Raw genomic sequence first — 18,426 nt, 5'->3', positions numbered from 1 at the left:
GTAAATTATCTTAAAATTGGCATTGAAACTCTTTTAAGGCCGAGCCTGAAAGACATCATAATCATTTACTTGTATTATTGTTGCTTTAGGATTCTGTAGGGACCAGATGTGATGACCAACATAACCTTCAGAAATCAACTGAACAAATGTTTCTAGCCTTTATAATCAGACTGGTATGTTGACAACTCATCTAATATATTTGTTATTTGTATGACTTGCAGATGTGTCGTCTGGATTTTTTTGGAATTAACAAATTTTCAGGTCCTTAATTTTAAAATGTCTTCCTCTTAATTTTACAGATATTAAGCAAACTATGCATTTTAAATTTATTCTTTATTAGGACAAGTAATTTTGGGCACAAGGTCTTCATCAGGCCTACATCACTTGTGAGATGACTGAGGTATTTAAAGCTCTTAATCAGCTGAGTAGTTCTTGAAATAAAGAACAAGGGAGACAATCTTTAGTGTGTGGGGGTCTTCCTAACGTCTTATTCCTTAATAAGCTGACTTTTTACATTTGTTCACCCGACACCAGGTTTTGGGAGGTACATACACTACTTCTGTTCAGAATGTACAGGTCAGATTTGTATTGTAGAGATGTTATTTATGTGAGTTCAGAATCCAGCAACATCCTCACCAAGAAGAAGAGTTTGATGTGTACATGTCAAAAGTGTGTCTTGAAGAGGAAAGACTGATTGTGATGAGGGAGATGAGACAGCACTGCACCGAGCTCAGAAAGATGGCTGGGAACATCAGGACAATGACATCAGAAATGAACTTTTGTTACACCTTCTTGTGTGTGAAGCTTTTGGGGAGACCGGGTTCCTACCCAACCACTGTTATATATCCTTTTTATGAACATAGTCTTTTGATTAATGTGTATTTTTATTTTATTTTTTCTAGGTCAGAATTAAAAAAAAAAGGTGGCTATAAAAGTTAAAAAAATAATAATAATAATAATAAAAATAAAAAACAGCCAAATGGCTGGGCCTAGAGACTTGGAATAGTTTTTTATAATTAGGCCTACAAAAGTCTCCATGAAGCACAAGTTAGTTTCAGGATTTTTATTTGTTTCTCGAATTACTTTGTCCTTTAGTGATTAAAAAGTCATGGATCAACTGAATGATCAGAGAATAAATCAAATAAATCACAGTATCATTACAGATATGAGGAGCCTTCAAATCAGCAACAGTTAAATATGGCAGGCTACTATATATGAAATTAAAGTAATTAAAACAAGTTTTATTACAAGTGTAACTGTAACGTGATTGCTAAGAATATAAATATAATCCAACACATTACCTTGTTAATGGAAAGACATCTGTTTGCAGTAATCTTAGTAAAAGTGATCTACAGTAATAACAGTGTCATCTGAAGAGGAAGGGGATCCAGGGAAAGTCACAAACGCTATGCCATAATGACACAAGACACATATGTACAATATTTTATGAGCTCACTTACAACAGCTTTTAAAAACCTTTTTATTGGTATAAAGTGCACAGTGCAAATGGACAGAATTATTTTAAATGATGGCACCATTTATTTGATTATTTCCATGTCAAAAAGCTTTGTATAAAGATATCGTAACAGTTTGTCAGTTAATTGCCAAGGCATTTCCAGAGTTTGATATATAAGAAATGTGTATCTAAAATATGTGATCAATAAAGACAAGTTAAGGATCAACCACTATGAATATGTTTATTTATTTTATGAGACCATTCTCTGAACAAACTCCCAGATCCATTTTATGTCTTACACTTTGTTTCTGAAAATAAAGAAATAAAAAAACATTTCTAAAAAACAGTATAATGAAAACTCTTATTCCCACTCAAAAGTGTTAACAACTGATGTGTGAAACGAACAAACAAATTATTATTTATTATTACAACAGAGGAAAATAAATAGATAAAAAAGAGGAATCCAGCACATTGGGCACCTGTAGAAATTGGAAACGAAACAGTGTCTATCACTGTAAAACAATATCTACTTGGTTCTACTTAAAATCATAAGTTAAGCAGCTGCCTCAAAATTTCAATTAAAAACAAAATGGATTAATGAATTGATTTAACTCATTATTTTGAGTCTTGTTAAGCTGTGAATTGTCTTCTGTGCATCAACATGACTATACAATTATAGTTGTTTCAACTTTGCTATGCAAGTTCAAAATAAAGTGAACTCAGTAGTGAGCATTCTGTTAACTTATCCCCATGAGTGGGTTCAACGTAGTAATTTCAATTAAGTTATGTCTTTGAATTAGGGTATCATGTTAAGATGATCTAAAAGAATGTCTTGTTTTAACTTACTTATAAAAAGACAATTTTCTTTTTCAAATTAAAACCAATGTTAAGCTAATTCAAGCTATACATAAACACTTCAATCATCTCAAACTTGCAATCAATACTTTTTTTGGTACCAAACTTCAGCTGGGTGCAGGTGACATAATGAGTCTAAGTGGGTTGTGCACAATCATGGGGAAGACTGCTGGTCTACAGCTGTCCAGAAGACAATCATTGACACCCTTCACAAGGAGGGTAAGCCCCAAACATTCATTGCCAAAGAAACTTGTTCATGCCGACCCGACTCGTCTTGTCTGACGGAAAGATTAGGCACCCCACAGCAACAACGCCAGTGTACATTGAACTCAATTTGAGTCAAATTTAACAAACCTATGTAATGTATATATGACTCCCTCCGTTTTGGGAGTTAAAATAACACTTTCGAAAGTGTGAAATAAGTACATTTTAAGACTGAAAGAGTTTATTTGTAAATCCAGCATGGTGTTGAAATGTACTCTGTGTGTAATGTACATATTTCACACTTCTGAAAGTGTTATTCTAACTCCGAAACAGAGGGAGTTAAATATACATTTCAGGAGTGTTAAAATTGAGTTAATTGTGTGGTGTTCAGGTTCAGGAGTTCAATGTTCAAGTAAAAAAATATTTTAAAATGCGTGTTTACAATTATTTATTTAAATTGAAACATTGTAACTCTTTATCCCTGCACAAAAATGTCTTCACATTCAGTGTTTTCAATACATTTAAACAACATATTCTTAAAAAATTAAAACATATAGTCAAAGCAAATCAGTATAAAAGCAAGTCAAAGCAAATCAGTGCAAAATCTTATTTTTGTCAATATGTATTTTGAATTTCATTAGGTTTATAGTGCTTACATTTATCAGTTTAAACCACAGCATCTCATTCATTACCATGAGAGCTGAATGCAGGGTCGTACTTAGCTGATGTGAAGGTGCAAAGTAGAGCGCATTCCCGGGGTGGCATTCAGTCCGTTTACCCCTCAAGTGCGGAGTCTGTTGTGACCGCAAAGGCTGAATGTATGTTACTCATCACTGAACAAAGTCTGTACCAATGGCGTTTGGACCTCCTTGGAGGAAGTAGTTTTTTTTTTTTTTTAGGACGACAAGACGTGGTTCTCTGCAGTTTCCAGCTAAGCAAATCCACTCCCACTTGCAGCATCACAAAAGTGCTCCTATAAAAATGGAATGAATCATTTCACATCCATTTATCAAAGCTTTTATTAACAAGTGAAATGTCAGAGACAAGTATCAATTACAATACAATAATAGTTTACTCAAAACATTTACCCCAAAATTTTGTCAATCTTCATGTGGTTCCAATCCTGTATGACATGTGTGTCTTACATGTCTGTGGAATGGCATGAGTATAAGTAAATAACAATTCAGGTGAACAATTTGTTTTAAAGGTTATTTCGCCCCCAAACAATAAAAATGATGTCATCTTTATTAACCTGACTGCTGGTCTCTGTGCATGAATGTGAGTTGTGACCAATCAAGATGAATAAAAACACAAAATAAAATACAATCTATGGGTTTTTTTCTCTGAGGTAAATACATCTGTTGTGCTCATTGCAACAGGAAGTGATCACGTTCATCTGTCAGCTGTCATTTTGACTCTCATGACAACCGAAGCTCCAGTCCGGAGTCAGTGGAGAAATTACACATTTTTGGGATTTCCATGCTTAGTTTTTTATGTAATATTTTTATGAATCTTGATTTTTTTCAAAACTTGTGTGCAATTCAGTGTGAACTGAACGAATAGTGTCTCATGAGCACACAGTCATGCACAGAGACCAACAATCCAGTCAGGATGTTTGTTAAATAATATGAAAAAGTTCAGTATGTTTCTCACCAAACCTTATTGTATACACACAGAACACTTGGAATATGCATCACATGATACATAAGACCACTCTGTTATACTTTGGCTTCTATTTTAACAGCTTGATGTTAGACTGACATTATATGGACAAGCATATTCGGGACATTGTATTGAAATCTCCTTTTGTGATAAGACAAACTTCAAGGGTAAGTAGATGATTATTAAAATTTTGGGGTAAACCATAACCCTTTAAGGAAAAGCATTTAACTCACTGTAAAAATATGGATTTTTGTTGTAAAAAGGAAAATAAGTTGTGGTTCCTGGGTTCCATGTTGATCTCAATGCGCTGAGGCAGGGCTCCGTCTATCAGAATGAATGCACATAAATGGGACAGCACATAAATAAATGACAGTACAAGTGTACCAACAAAATCTAATCTAATTTGTAGTTCATGCTACCCACGTGTCATACGCTAAGTCTTGTGAGGACACAAATTCACTTTGAATGGTGAACAGTTTAACTCATGCCGTATAGAGAGTTTGAGGACCGTATATTGAAAAGTTATTTACAAATATATACAAAGGAATATATATATGAAAATATATGAATATAGTTAATGAGGTAAAACACTTACTCGGTGTTCATCTTCAGTTCTCTCTTCACAGCAGTTCAGTCAGTGTACTGTTTGAGTTCATAAATTACTCCGGGATATTGGTTTGTTTGAACTCAGAGGGAGTGTTAGACACATTAAAAAAGTTAACAGTTAAGTCATTTGTGGATTAATGCGTATTGGAGACGAGAACCGTTTAAAATGATTCAGTTCGATTTGGTGAACTGGTTCAAAAAGATTCGGTTACATTGAATGATTCGTTCATGAACCGGATATCACAAACTGCTTTGATTTGAACTTTCTCTAACAACCCAGCAAACATTGGTCCGACGGCGACGTCGTGTGGCCGGCCAAAAATAGTCGCGGTAGGACGGCATAAATCGGTAGAAATATGTAACACAGAACATTTCGTAAAAATGCATTCAGATATGTTTGTACACGTTTATAGTTCTATGGGGTTTCATGTATAATTGTTTCTTTGACTTTTAGATACATGTAGTTCAATATTTACCCGCGTTGTGAATCGGTTGTGAGAGGACGTCACCTAGTGACGTCATTTACATGTGCGTTACACGTCCATCATGACCCTATGTGAAATCCTTGTGGAATATGCAAAAGCTGTGCTTATACCTTGATTAATACTGCAATATTTAATTAAAGTGCACCAAGTAGTTTTTAAGAGGTTTTAAAGAGGTTGTGAATAGACGTCCACTGACGTCTTTTACACGTCTCCTCATGGTTTGTGAAAAGATGTCCAAGCAAGACTAGCAGGAAAAAAAATATATATAAAGTAAATATATTCACTTTATCTTGTTTAAAAAATATATAATCACAAAGAGCCCAGTGTAGTTAATTGATTGCAAAGAAATGCTGCAATTTAGTCATTATTTCAACCTGTTTTATGTATTTGTTGTTATTATATTTATTGAATTTTATTGAATACATGTAAAAAAGATATATACCCGGTCACAATTTCGGTCTGAGTTGAATGTAATTTCCAAAACGGTGCTGCCAAGATGTAGACACAAAATATACTAATATATTTCGTGTAATTACAAAATCCCGCGATAGTATAGATTAGATCTTGCTTTCTTCCGGAAGTTCCGGTATATTGAGCAGGCAACCACGAGGAGGAGAGGACTCGAAGAGGACTGAGATGTATCGATATAAATTATATAAAATCTACTGTTGTGTAAGTACATTTTGTATTATTTGATTAACGTGCTTGAGTTTTACTTGTTTGACAAAAAGGAACCGAGAGAAATGATGCCCACCTTGTCAACTGAAATTCACTGAGTATGGCTAAAATTAGCTAACGTTAGAAGGCTAAAAGTTACTTATATTGATGTAATTTTTATTGGTACGCTTTAATTAATTATTCAGGGGACATCACAGCTCTCCTGTCTTATCAGAAATGTCCTGTTCACTTTCTCACAGTTACACTGTGAGTGTTTCTCAAGGGCATCACATTAAAGCGTAACACCTTTTGTACAATAAAAATACAATCTAATGCTTGTTGATTACCTTTTTTTCTAATGTTTCATTCATGATTCATTCATCTTGGTCGAAGGGTTTTGTTTTCTTTTTTTTTTTTAGCTGTAGACCATAAAGATATTTTGAAAATAAGTGCATGTCATTTATCTCAAATGTTTTATTTTATTTATTTTAAAAAGAAATGTGTTCTCATCCCTCAGATGCTGTGAAGAGGTGGAGACTCTGAAGTGGATGCAGCGATGGCAGAACACCTGAAGCTTGCTCCGGGAAGAGATGGGGGTGGAGGTTACAAGAAATGAGCCAAACAACTGTAATGTGTTTAAGGGATAGTTCATACAAAAATGAAAATAGTCATAATTTTCTCACCCTCATGTTACGATCATAATAATTTTTCCTACAGTGGCAGTTAATGGATTGTGAGATCTGCTTGGTTACAATATTTAAATATTTCTTCCAAATATATTTGTGTTTATAAGACAACTGTGTAAGTCAATGACAAGATTAATAAAGAATTGATAAAAATAAACCATCTTTTAACATTCTAGTAGAAAACATTCTCAGAAATGTAATATTTTAATTCATGTCAGTTCTATACCGTTTAAAATCATTTACACCACTTTGATTTCATAAATAGAAATGATTTTGAAAAAACTGCTGACTACTCTTTTCTAACTCAGGTTCGGATTTATAGAACGGCTACAGGGTGTCCGGTCAGAACATTAGGTCTCACACCAGGAATGTACTTCAGGGTGATTTATTGTGCAAAGATGTGTGTGGTTCTGTAAATATAAAACAGTATACAAATATGAATAAATGAATAAATACACATTAACAGATCTTTACAGCAGTACTTAAATACTCATAAGTAACAGCATTGTAAATTATCTAAATATAATATATATACAAATATGACTCAAAGTTCTATTAAATGATCGCACTACTGCACTGTGCGTCTAGCTCACGTGCCTAGCTCGTCCGGTGAACAAGCCCGAACATGTTCCCTGAGATGCGTCTTAAGTCTATGCATTATAGCCTAATATGCAATAACATTAAATATTCTATCAAACAAAAACACAGGCGAAATATAACATTTTGTCAACAAGAAAATGTGCAAATATAATAAACAATGTAAACATTTAGGCGGAATGCCAGGGCAGCGGTCATTAATCTCGCTTGTGAACTTATCATACATTTAATTATGTAAATGTACTTACGATTAGTTGCACGCACACATATATCCACACAAGCCTTAAACGGGCCACTTCTAACTTATTTAACTATGAAATATTAACTATAAACACATCAACACATCCAGCCTCTATAATGTCTTGGTTCTCACTCCGCGGAAAGATTAGGAACAGTCCAAATCACGAACACAGGCGGGAGGGTTCGGAAGAGTTCACTTTCAAGGGGTGGCCTTTTTTACAGATTTCAAACATATTTTATGATGAGGGTCTTATGTTTTATGATTTTCTTGGCACAAGACAACAATGGCTCCTGCAAGGTGGTTATGCCACGTTCAAATATTAATAATGTTCTTAATATTATATGATTAAAGTATTTTAAAATAAATGCAATTAATATTGATTTATAATATTATATATTAAAAACATTAATAAACAAATACTGTGCAAATAGAAATTTTAAACAATAATAATGGACTTTTTATTCAGTGATGCCCCTCATTAAATCATATTTCTGAAGAAAAAAATGGTAGGCCTGTAAACTTATTTCAGAAATCCAAAATGGATACAAAGATAACATTGAAAAACACATTTTTAAATAGATTATGATCTTGAAGATTATTATTTGTCATTGTCCCAGTAAAGCAAACATAAAAACAATATGGTCAGAACACAGAAAGGTGTACAGGTTTGAAACATGAGGGTGAGTAAATGAAAGAATTTTCCCTTTATATAATTCAGTATTTTGTAATTAGTATTTTATTTTGGTTAACAGATGCTAAACTGTTCAAAAACAATAAAATGTGCTAAATCAGAACATGCTTCTTTTTTTGCATATGTCCACAAATAATGTGTTAATTGTTAGTGATGTACACGTGATTAAGATGTTTTATGAACGTTCATGTCTGACTGGACCGATCTTGAACTTTTGTCAAGATGTTTTAAACCTTTAAGACATAATTGATTGCCTTGCACGATGTTACACAGTGGGTGTGAGATTATTTTATATGCAGGCTTATATATATTTACACTTAAACTATGCAGCAACGCATTTAAAAATCCAGAAGACAACGACGTCCAGAAATCGGCGCATTTAGACGTCCAGAATACGACGCATTTAGACGTCCAGGGACGTGCAGAAAAGACGTGCAGTTCACGTCTAAAAGACGTCAAAGACGTCGGTTCAACTTTCATTTTGGAACTATTTTTCAACCATGACGGGACGTCTCGGATGGACGTCTTTTCAACGGTCAAAAGACGTCCGAATGTTTGCTGGGAATAGACACGGAAGAGAAGACAATGCTGAATAAAGTCGTAGTTATTGCTACTTTTGGACCAAAATGTATTTTCGATGCTTCAAAAAATTCAAACGGACCCTCTGATGTCCAGTGTTGGGGAGTAACTAGCTACATGTAACGGCGTTACGTAATTTAATTACAAAATAAATGTAACAGTAATCAGTTACAGTTACTAAGAAAAAATGAGTAATTAAATTACAATTACTTATGAAAATTGTAACAATTACAAAGAGGATTACATTTAAATATTTACAAAATCCACATACAGCTTATTTCTTTCCCAAATTGCACTAAGACATATGGCCCACGATCTCAGCGACGCAGAGAACACATTCGTAGAATTCAGTCATAAAAATGGAATTCAGCCTATAACGCGGACGAAATATGCCACATTTTGGATGAATAAATCAAAAGTAGGTCGTACACTTGAATAAAACGCGATATGGACTGGTGTCTGTGATTATTAAGCCGTAAAAAGACTGAATATGAATCCTGCACGTCCTGCGTGTCTGTGGAAATCAGGCGCTGACTGGACATCGGGAGAACCGGGACGGTGGCCTGGCAGACGATTTGGCGCTCTACTTTAATATTGTTATTGTATAATTGCAGGCCGAATATACTAAAGCGATTATTTCCGAATCTCTCATAAATCATGAATCGGCAATGATTCATGACTGGCAGTCGTGACTGGCAATGGTTGGGCTCGCGTGCTCTCTGCGCCTCCGCCGAACGGTTTGGATCAGACTCAATGCGAGAGAGAGAGAGACCGGAGTGAACTGTGTAAGCGCACAGCTGCAGCAGAAGCGACACTTCTGTTCAGGGTTTCAGGTATAGGTCAGTCTCATCTGTAAATATGCTAATGTAGTTTTGTCTTTGTTTACTTAGTCAAGCAGCAGCAGCACATTCCCCCACTCACTCAAAATACTGTATAAACAACGTCATTATTATCTATTGTAATGTTACAGCAGTAATTTAGCAGACAAATCATCATATTTTATCATTGGTTTAGGGCGAGCTAGTGCATACAAAAACACAACCCTTAGGAAAATGTATGTAGCCTATGGTATGGTAGCTACTAAGTGTGGTTTAACCATGGATTTTGTAGTAAAAATAAAAAATTACTAAAGTGGTAATTCATTTGCCAAAAAAAAAAAAAAATGCACTTACAAAACATGGTAAAAGTCAAATAAAAATCTTCAGTATTAAAGTCATGAGAGAGATGGATGGATAATGAAAGATTTGGTTTCAAAAACAGTATCTATAAACTATTTCTTTTGATTTTAAATCTGCATTGAACTTCAGATCTCATTGAAGTAAAAGGCAGTACTAAAGTCTGATTGTGTGGTGGATGTGTTCAAATGTGATCATCTTAATTCAAGTGATGAAGGATGGTGAAAGTCTGACAGTATTGTGCACTTTAAGGTTAAACCTGCATGGTGTAAATTGTGGAAGATGATTAACAGTTGCAAATAAACATTCATTAGAAATGTATAAAAGTAATCAAAAAGTACTCAAAAGTAATTAGTTACATTACTTTTTTAAAGTAATTAAAAAAGTTACACTACTATTACATTTTAAATAGGGTAACTTGTAATCTGTAACCTATTACATTTCCAAAGTAACCTTCCCAACACTGCTGATGTCACATGGACTACTTTGATGATGTTTTTCTTACCTTTCTGGACATGGACAGTAGACCGTACACACAGCTTCAATGGAGGGACTGAGAGCTCTCGGACTAAATATAAAATATCTTAAACTGTGTTCTGAAGATGAACGGAGGTCTCACGGGTTTGAAACGACATGAGGGTGAGTTATTACTGACATAATTTTGCTATCTGGGTGAACCAAGCCTTTAAGTTACTTCTGGTCTCTCCTTCTCACATCAGTTCAAATCTGTGAGAGACGGTTAGGCTCGTTAGGCGTGCACAGCATTTAAATATAGTCATAAAGTAAAATTATATAAAAAATACATGTAAAACGAGGTAAAACACTTAATTATGGTCTTTTCCTTTGATAAAACCAAATTCCCCGTCTTCTCCCCATCGTGAGTGAAATAATATCTCTCTCTTGGAGAACAGCACATAAATATCGCTATAAATCAATATAGTGTTATTAAATACATATTTTAAATGAGATGAAAACACTGACTTTCAGAATTCCCTCATAGAAAATAACTGACATCCTCGTCTGTTACGGTTCGGAAGAGTATAATTGTTGAATTCAGTGGTTATTTTGTTGTCTTTGTGCCCAAAATATATTCTCATAGCTTCATAGAATTACAGTTGAACCACACATGGACTGTTTTACCAATGTACTTGCAACCTTTCTGGCTCTGGGAACATTTCAGTTATGCTGCAGTCTATGGAGAGTTAGAAAGCTCTCATGTTTCATTAAAAATATTTTAATTTGTGTTCTGAAGATGAACAAAGGTCATGGAATCACACAAGGGGGAGTAATTAATAACAGAATTTTATTTTTTAGGCCCACTATCCTTTAAAGCTGTAGAATATGATTTGTAGACCAGATCATCTTTGAAGCACCACAATATTTAATTTAAAATGCTATTTTGTCACAAATATTGCACCTTGTGAATTGAAGTCTATAGTGTGATTTCGATGAAATTTTAGATAATTGTTCACCTCTACTGTTAAATGAACAAAAACATCTGGACATTGCCCAAACATATTAAACATCTTACAAATGGAAATACATACTTCATGAAGACTCACATCAAGTAATGTCAGTTAAAATGTATGGGTTTACACACAGTTCATCGACAGCCTCCTTTTTCCACACCTTCATCTGTTAATAACATGCAAAAATTAAAATATGTAAAATATATACAATTTTACACACACACATATATATGAAATATATATAGTATATATTTGATGAATGGAGACAAACAAGGAAAAAACATTCCCAGGTTTGCTCTGTTTATCTCCATTAATACTATTTTCTGAGCATATTTTCACTTACCTACATCAACTCGCTTCATCAATATTGTCACCACAACTGTACAGTTTACACAAAGTATTTAGTAAAAATAAAAGTGTGTATATTTTATATTTTGTGTGTATATTTAATTTACAGAAAATAACTAAAACATCAAAGGGATAATAGAAGTAAAATAATGTACATTACCCAGTGTATGTTAAAACAAAAATACAACAATAAAAAATCTAAGACAGGCCCTAGTGAACAAATCTGTTTCTAGATATTTTATTAAAAGCGTGTAATGATGGGGTGAATTAAGGGTGTTTGGGACAGTTTCTGAATTTCTGCATTCTGCGAGGTTTCTTGCCATAAAATAAAACATTAGCTCAAACACGATACACTTCTGTAATACTGAAGATGTTATCTACTCATCTGAGAAGGAGACAATGTTATATTATTATAATGAAAGGATGCGTGATGTACACTTTTCTGTAAACAGGCCTGAAGAATCACCTAAAGTTTATTCAAAGCAGAAACAACATTCATGTTCTTTATGTGGAAAGAGTTTTTCACTGCTGCAGAATTTAAAAGTTCACTAGAAAACACACACTGCTGTCTGTGAACTTAACTCTGACAACATTGTTGGTTTTCATCCTGAAGGAACCAAAAAGACAAAGTTAAACATGAGACGATAACACTCACAGTCATCACAAATCTCTCAACAACACTTAAACCATGTTATTTGCTTCTTACATATTTCTGAATTTGTGTGTTCCTATTGTTTTTTTTTTCTTCTTTTTAATACGGAACACTACTTTATTGTCTTTAATGTGGGATGATTCTCCTTTATACACAATGATTGGCAACCCTCAACTGGACAAAGTAATGATGGAATCAAAAACCAGTTGGACATTGAGCCTATAAACATAAAGAAGCAGAAACTGTAGAACAAGTATTAATACTGCACCTTATATGAATAGAAATAATTGAAAGTAACAAATGAATACAAATCTCTGCATGTGGGACATTTCCAATAAACATGATAGATAACAGTCCAGGAAGAGTGAAAATAATAATGGAGTGTTTAAATGTATTAGGTGTAATATCCTCTCTCCAGTACAGCAGGTGGCAGTAACTGTTCAGCTCGCTCGAGACCCTCCAGTAAAACCCACGAAGAAGAAGAAGACGAAAGTAGACCGAGGCAGAATGGCTGAGTTTGGAGGAATGAGGTGTGATCCGGGAGGTGCAGGAAGTGACGTGGATGAAGGAAATGAGATTGAGGTAGACACGGGTAACGAGGGAAATTCAAACAACGATGAATGGAGGATAGTGAATCGGAAAAAATGAAAAGAAAGCAGAGAGAATCTGATGGAAATAAGGGAGAGGAACAACAAAGTTTAGAAATTAAAGTTATTCTGTGATTTCAATCTCCTTGTACATCAAATCCTTTGAAGGTTAGTGATGCTATTCACAAGCTGGTAGGTGACGTGCCGTTTGTTAAAACTTTACGAGATGGGAATCTACTGGTTATATGTAGAGATATAGTACAGCAGCATAGATTAATGAAATGTAAGTCATTGCTTGGGAAAGAGGTTAGGCCACAAGTTTGGGAAGATAGAGGGAAGGTTATGGGTGTAATATCTGGAGTGTCAACTGAGATAACTGAAGAAGAAATTAGGGTTAATGTCAGAGGAGTGCGAGTAACGAGGGTTAAACGATTACCTTTCACAAGAGATGGTGTTAAAGGGCCTAGCCTGTCTGTATTGTTGACGCTAGAGGAAGACAAAATCCCTGAAAGAATTAGAATTGGGTATGTCAGCTATATAGTAAGGCCATATATCCCTCCCCCAATGAGATGCTTTAAATGCCAGCGTTTTGGGCACATTGCAGCAGCCTGTAAAAGTAAACTCCGTTGTGCCAAATGTGGAGAGGAACATGAATACGGGAAATGTGAGAGTGGAGTTAAAATCAAATGTTGTAATTGTGGAGGAGAGCATAGTGTTGCCTACAAAGAATGTGATGCACATAAAAAAGTGGTTCAAATTCAGAACGTGAAGGTAAAAGAAAAGCTTACATACGTTGAGGCAATTAGAAAGGTAAAATCTAATGACAGCAATAGTAGACCAGCACTTGTGACTCAACCCCCAGTTCAAAGCATAAATAAATGCTGCAATGTTACCAAGGATACACTTATAGTGGAAAAGAGAAAGTTTGTAGCGTTTATGGTAGAAATCATCAACTGTTCTGCTCAAGCATGTAGCCGAACAGAGAGAACTAAGATAATAGCAAAAGCGGCAGAAAAATACTTGGAAATGGAAGATCATTAATGCAACACTTATAACGGGGATATCAGATACACAATCAACATGTGGTGGTGGAGATTAATAATGTTAACCATTTTACAGTGGAATGCGAGGAGTCTAATTGCAAACGGACATGAACTAAAGCAGCATATTCAGGAGCAATCTGTTAAACCTAACATTATTTGCATTCAGGAATCTTGGCTAAAACCCTCACTTGAATTTACATTGTATGGTTATACAGCAGTGCGTAAGGATAGAACCCTTACTATGGGTGGTGGAGTAGTCACCGTTATCCAACATGGTGTTAACTATAGAGCTATCAACAGTAGTGAAGAGCTTGAGATATTTATAATTGAGGCATGGGTCAATAAAACAAAAATTAGAATGATAAACTTTTATAATCCTTGTCAAAAAATAACTAGGGACATGTTGGAGAGTGTATGTGATGTGGAAAACTCCAAAGTTATAGTATGTGGAGATTTTAATGCATATAATACCCTGTGGGGATGTGATAAAACAGATAGAGATGGGTATATCATTGAGGAGTTTATGGATGATAATCAGTTAGTGTGTCTAAATGATGGAAGAGGTACTAGGTATGATGGAGCTCATGGTGTAGAATCTGCAATTGATCTTACTTTTGTGTCGCAACAACTAGCAGGTACTTGCATATGGGATGTGAACAGTGATAATGCAATGGGCAGTGATCATTATCCTATCTGGATTACAATAAGGAGTCAAAACATTAGTTTTGAGGAAAATTGGATTTCAAGGTGGAGAATGAAAAGGGCCAATTGGGGGCTGTATAATTTTAAAACAAGCAGCAAATTAATTGAAGTCATGCCAAATTTGAGTGACGACATTGGGGAGTTGAATAATATGATTATTAACATAATATATGAGTCAGCAGAGGAAACAATAGGTAAAACACCTGGAGCAAAGAAGAAGCAAATGGTACCATGGTGGTCTGATGAATGTAGAGAGGCTGTTAAAAACAGGAATAAAGTCTTTAAAATTGTTAAATCTAATCATTCATTTTTTAATTTATTGGAGTATAAAAGAGCACAGGCTAAAGCCAAAAGAATCATAAGAGAAGCTAAAAGGAAATATTGGAGAGATTTTTGTAGTAATATTGGGACAGGAATTAAAATTAATGACATATGGGGAATGATCAGAAAGATGGGTGGCATAAGAAGGGACTTTTCACTACCAGTATGAGGCAGTAACCAGTAGAGAAAAAGCTAAGATGCTTGCAAAATCCTTTGTAAGCATACATAACTCACAGAACCTCTCCGGTGAAGAGCTAGATATAAGAAAGAGGATCATTGAAGAAAATAAAGATATGCTGGAGATGAAAATGGCGGGGGAGAGTTCACTAGATGCAGATTTCACACTGTTTGAACTAAAAAGAGCATTGATAGGTGTTAAAAATACCTCACCAGGGAGAGATGGGATATGCTATAAAATGATTGAAGAAATATCTGATGAGGCAAAAAATTTGATACTGGTTTTATATAACAAAATTTGGGAACGGGTGGAAACACTCAGTAATAGTCCCTATAGGGAAACCAGGAAAGGATAAAAATGAATGTCAAAAGTTACAGACCAATAGCTTTAACGTCTAACCTTTGTAAACTCATGGAGAGGATGATTACTAAAAGGTTAGTGTACAAATTAGAAAGCAGAGGGCTGATCACACCATATCAGAGTGGATTTCGTAATGGAAGAACAACTATGGATCCTGTAGTCTGCCTGGAGAATGAGATACGTAAAGCACAAGTTAAAGAATCTGTTTTGGCAACCTTTTTTGATATAGAGAAGGCTTATGATATGCTGTGGAAAGAAGGACTTTTAATTAAGTTGAATAAAATGGAAATAGGAGGTAAAATGTTCAACTGGATGAAAGATTTTTTAAAGGGTAGAACTATAGAGGTCAGGATAGGGTCTGAGTCATCAAGCACGTACACAATAGAAAATGGCACCCCACAAGGTAATGTATGCAGTCCAATTCTGTTTAATATAATGATTAATGATGTGTTTGATGGAGTGAACCAAAGAATAAACAGGGCATTATATGCAGATGATGGAGCATTGTGGGTAAGGGGCCGTAATATTGACAATTTACAGCAAAGGATACAAACAGCAATTAGTCAGGTTGGAAAATGGTCATTTGACTGGGGGTTCCACCTGTCAGTGGAAAAAACGCAATTCATCTGTTTTTCTAAGAAAAGGGTAAAACCCACAATAGATCTTAAGATATATGGACAATCTCTCAAACAGGTTAATGACTTAAGATATCTTAGTGTGTGGTTTGATAGTAAACTTACTTTTAAAAATCATGTTCAGAAAATGGTAGACAAATTTAAGAAAGCAATCAATATTTTAAAGTGTCTTTCAGGGAATAACTGGGGGGCGTCAGGCTCTTCTTTGAAAATAATTTATATTGCATTAATCCGATCAGTGTTTGACTATGGAAGTACAGTATATAAAACAGCAGCAAAAACTACATTAGCTGAACTGGACAGGGTGCAGGCCAAAGCTCTCCGGCTGTGTAGTGGAGCCTTCCGAACATCACCTATCCCAGCGCCGCAAGTAGAAGTAGGGGATATACCTTTAAATCTTAGGAGGTGAAAACTTTCTCTTGCATATTGGGTAAACTTACAAGGGCATGAAAATACACATCCTACAAAACCGGTGTTAGAAGAATGCTGGGAATATGGTTGCAGTGTGAACAGTAGTTTTGGATGGAACAGCAATAAAGAGGCAGCTGACATGGGAATCAGTACTATACCTTGTTGCAAAAATGTTAAATTGAGCACAATTCCACCTTGGTTTTTCTGCTATCCTGTAGTTAATTTAGAAGCTAAAAATATAATTAGGACGGGATTGTATCAAAGTGTACAGCAATACATAGAAGTAATGTATGATGACACATTACAAATATTTACAGATGCATCCAAAGAACCAGCAGGAAAAACAGGTGTGGCGGTATACATTCCTAAATATGAAGTTATAATACAAAAAAGAACCTCAAACCACCTCTCAATCTTCTCTGCATAGATGATGGCCATCATAATGGCACTACAGTGGGTAGAAGAAGTGAAGCCATATAAATCTGTTATTTGCTCAGACTCTATGTCCTCCCTAACTAGCATTCAGACTGGGAAATCTGCATGCAGACAGGATCTTTTAGATGAAGTTCATCAGATGATTTTCAGGATAACTCAACAGAAGCTAATATTACAGTTCACTTGGGTTCCAGCGCACACAGGTATTGAGGGCAATGAGAGGGCAGACGAGTTGGCAAAAGAAGCACTTAAAGCAGAACAAGTAGAAGTACAGGTCCCACTTAGCAAATCAGAACTGAAAACAATAATTAAAGATGGTATTCATAAACTCTGGCAAGATAAATGGGGTAAGGGGGCAAAAGGTAGGCATTTATATAGTATTGAACAGAATGTAACAGTTAAAATGATCAGCTCATTTTCACGACAGGAGGAAACCTGGTTCACTAGGTTAAGGTTAGGACATACATGACTGAACAGCGGCTTACACACAATAGGGAAACATGAGACAGGAATGTGTCCATATTGTACGGAAACAGAAACCGTGAAGCATGTACTTCTGACATGTAGGCAGTACTCTGAAAAAAGAGAAATATTTAAGAGGGTAACAAATAACTCCATTACTTTGAGCAACCTGTTGAGTCTACCTGGAACACAGTCTACAACCAAAGCAGTGATAGAGTTTATAAAAGAAACACAATTAGCAAGAAGACTTTAGCCCAATAATTGTTTTTTAATTATTATTATTTTTTATTTATTTATTTAAAAAAAAAATTTGTTTTTTTTTCCGGGGGTTTGAGCTGAAGTTGAAGCTGGAGGAGCTGAACACGCAGCGCTAGCTGAAGCTTGGGCTCTGATATTCTTTATATATATATATATATATATATATATATATATATATTCATTTATTTATATATTCATTTATTTATGACTTCCCAATGTGATCACACCTCAATCCAGTAGATGGCGGTAATGCACAAAGATTCCAAACTGCCAATAAAACTCACTGAAGAAGAAGAAACCGAAAGTAACTGCAGAAAACACGCGGATAGAAGGAGAAAGTGTTGCTCGGTGGATTTGATGCCATGTCCTAGAAAACATTTAACATTTTCAAGCTTAAAGCACAGAAAAATGAGTGTTTCAAATGCGTATAAATCCTCTTCTTAGTGCACAAGACTGCAAGTATGTTTTCAGAAAGGGGTTATTGAAAACGAATGTGTTCCTGAAGGTTTTTCAGTATTTCCGCTTCTGTTTTATGCTGTTGTTTTCGTGACGTGAAATCGAAAGTTGTTTTTAAACGATTCATTTCTCATTAAGATCATCTGGTTATTCTACATGGCAGTGCATTAGTTTGTAGCTCACTTTATTTTATATAGTGTTTTTGTTGCTGTTGC

The 18,426-nt window shown here is 35.0% G+C and overlaps 1 protein-coding gene and 2 long non-coding RNA genes across 4 annotated transcripts in view; 1 reads left to right on the top strand and 2 right to left on the bottom strand.

Moving 5' to 3' along the window:
- Nucleotides 1–18,426, bottom strand: part of LOC127987626 (uncharacterized) — a 459,131-nt gene that overhangs the window by 244,070 nt on the left and 196,635 nt on the right. The gene's annotated exons all lie outside the window — the stretch shown is intronic.
- The window catches only part of LOC127987560 (uncharacterized), a 1,055,570-nt gene that overhangs the window by 1,000,737 nt on the left and 36,407 nt on the right, over nt 1–18,426 (top strand). The gene's annotated exons all lie outside the window — the stretch shown is intronic.
- On the bottom strand, nt 1,684–6,563 carry LOC127987646 (uncharacterized). Its single transcript, XR_008161302.1, has 2 exons — nt 3,604–6,563; nt 1,684–3,488 (listed from the first exon to the last, which is right to left on the bottom strand). It is a non-coding gene; the product is annotated as an uncharacterized LOC127987646 (long non-coding RNA).

This window comes from Carassius gibelio, chromosome B22, assembly GCF_023724105.1.
Source record: "Carassius gibelio isolate Cgi1373 ecotype wild population from Czech Republic chromosome B22, carGib1.2-hapl.c, whole genome shotgun sequence".
NCBI classification, from domain to species: domain Eukaryota; kingdom Metazoa; phylum Chordata; class Actinopteri; order Cypriniformes; family Cyprinidae; genus Carassius; species Carassius gibelio.
Note: the sequence above shows the minus strand (reverse complement) of the source record. Positions and strands in the feature narration are given on the sequence as shown.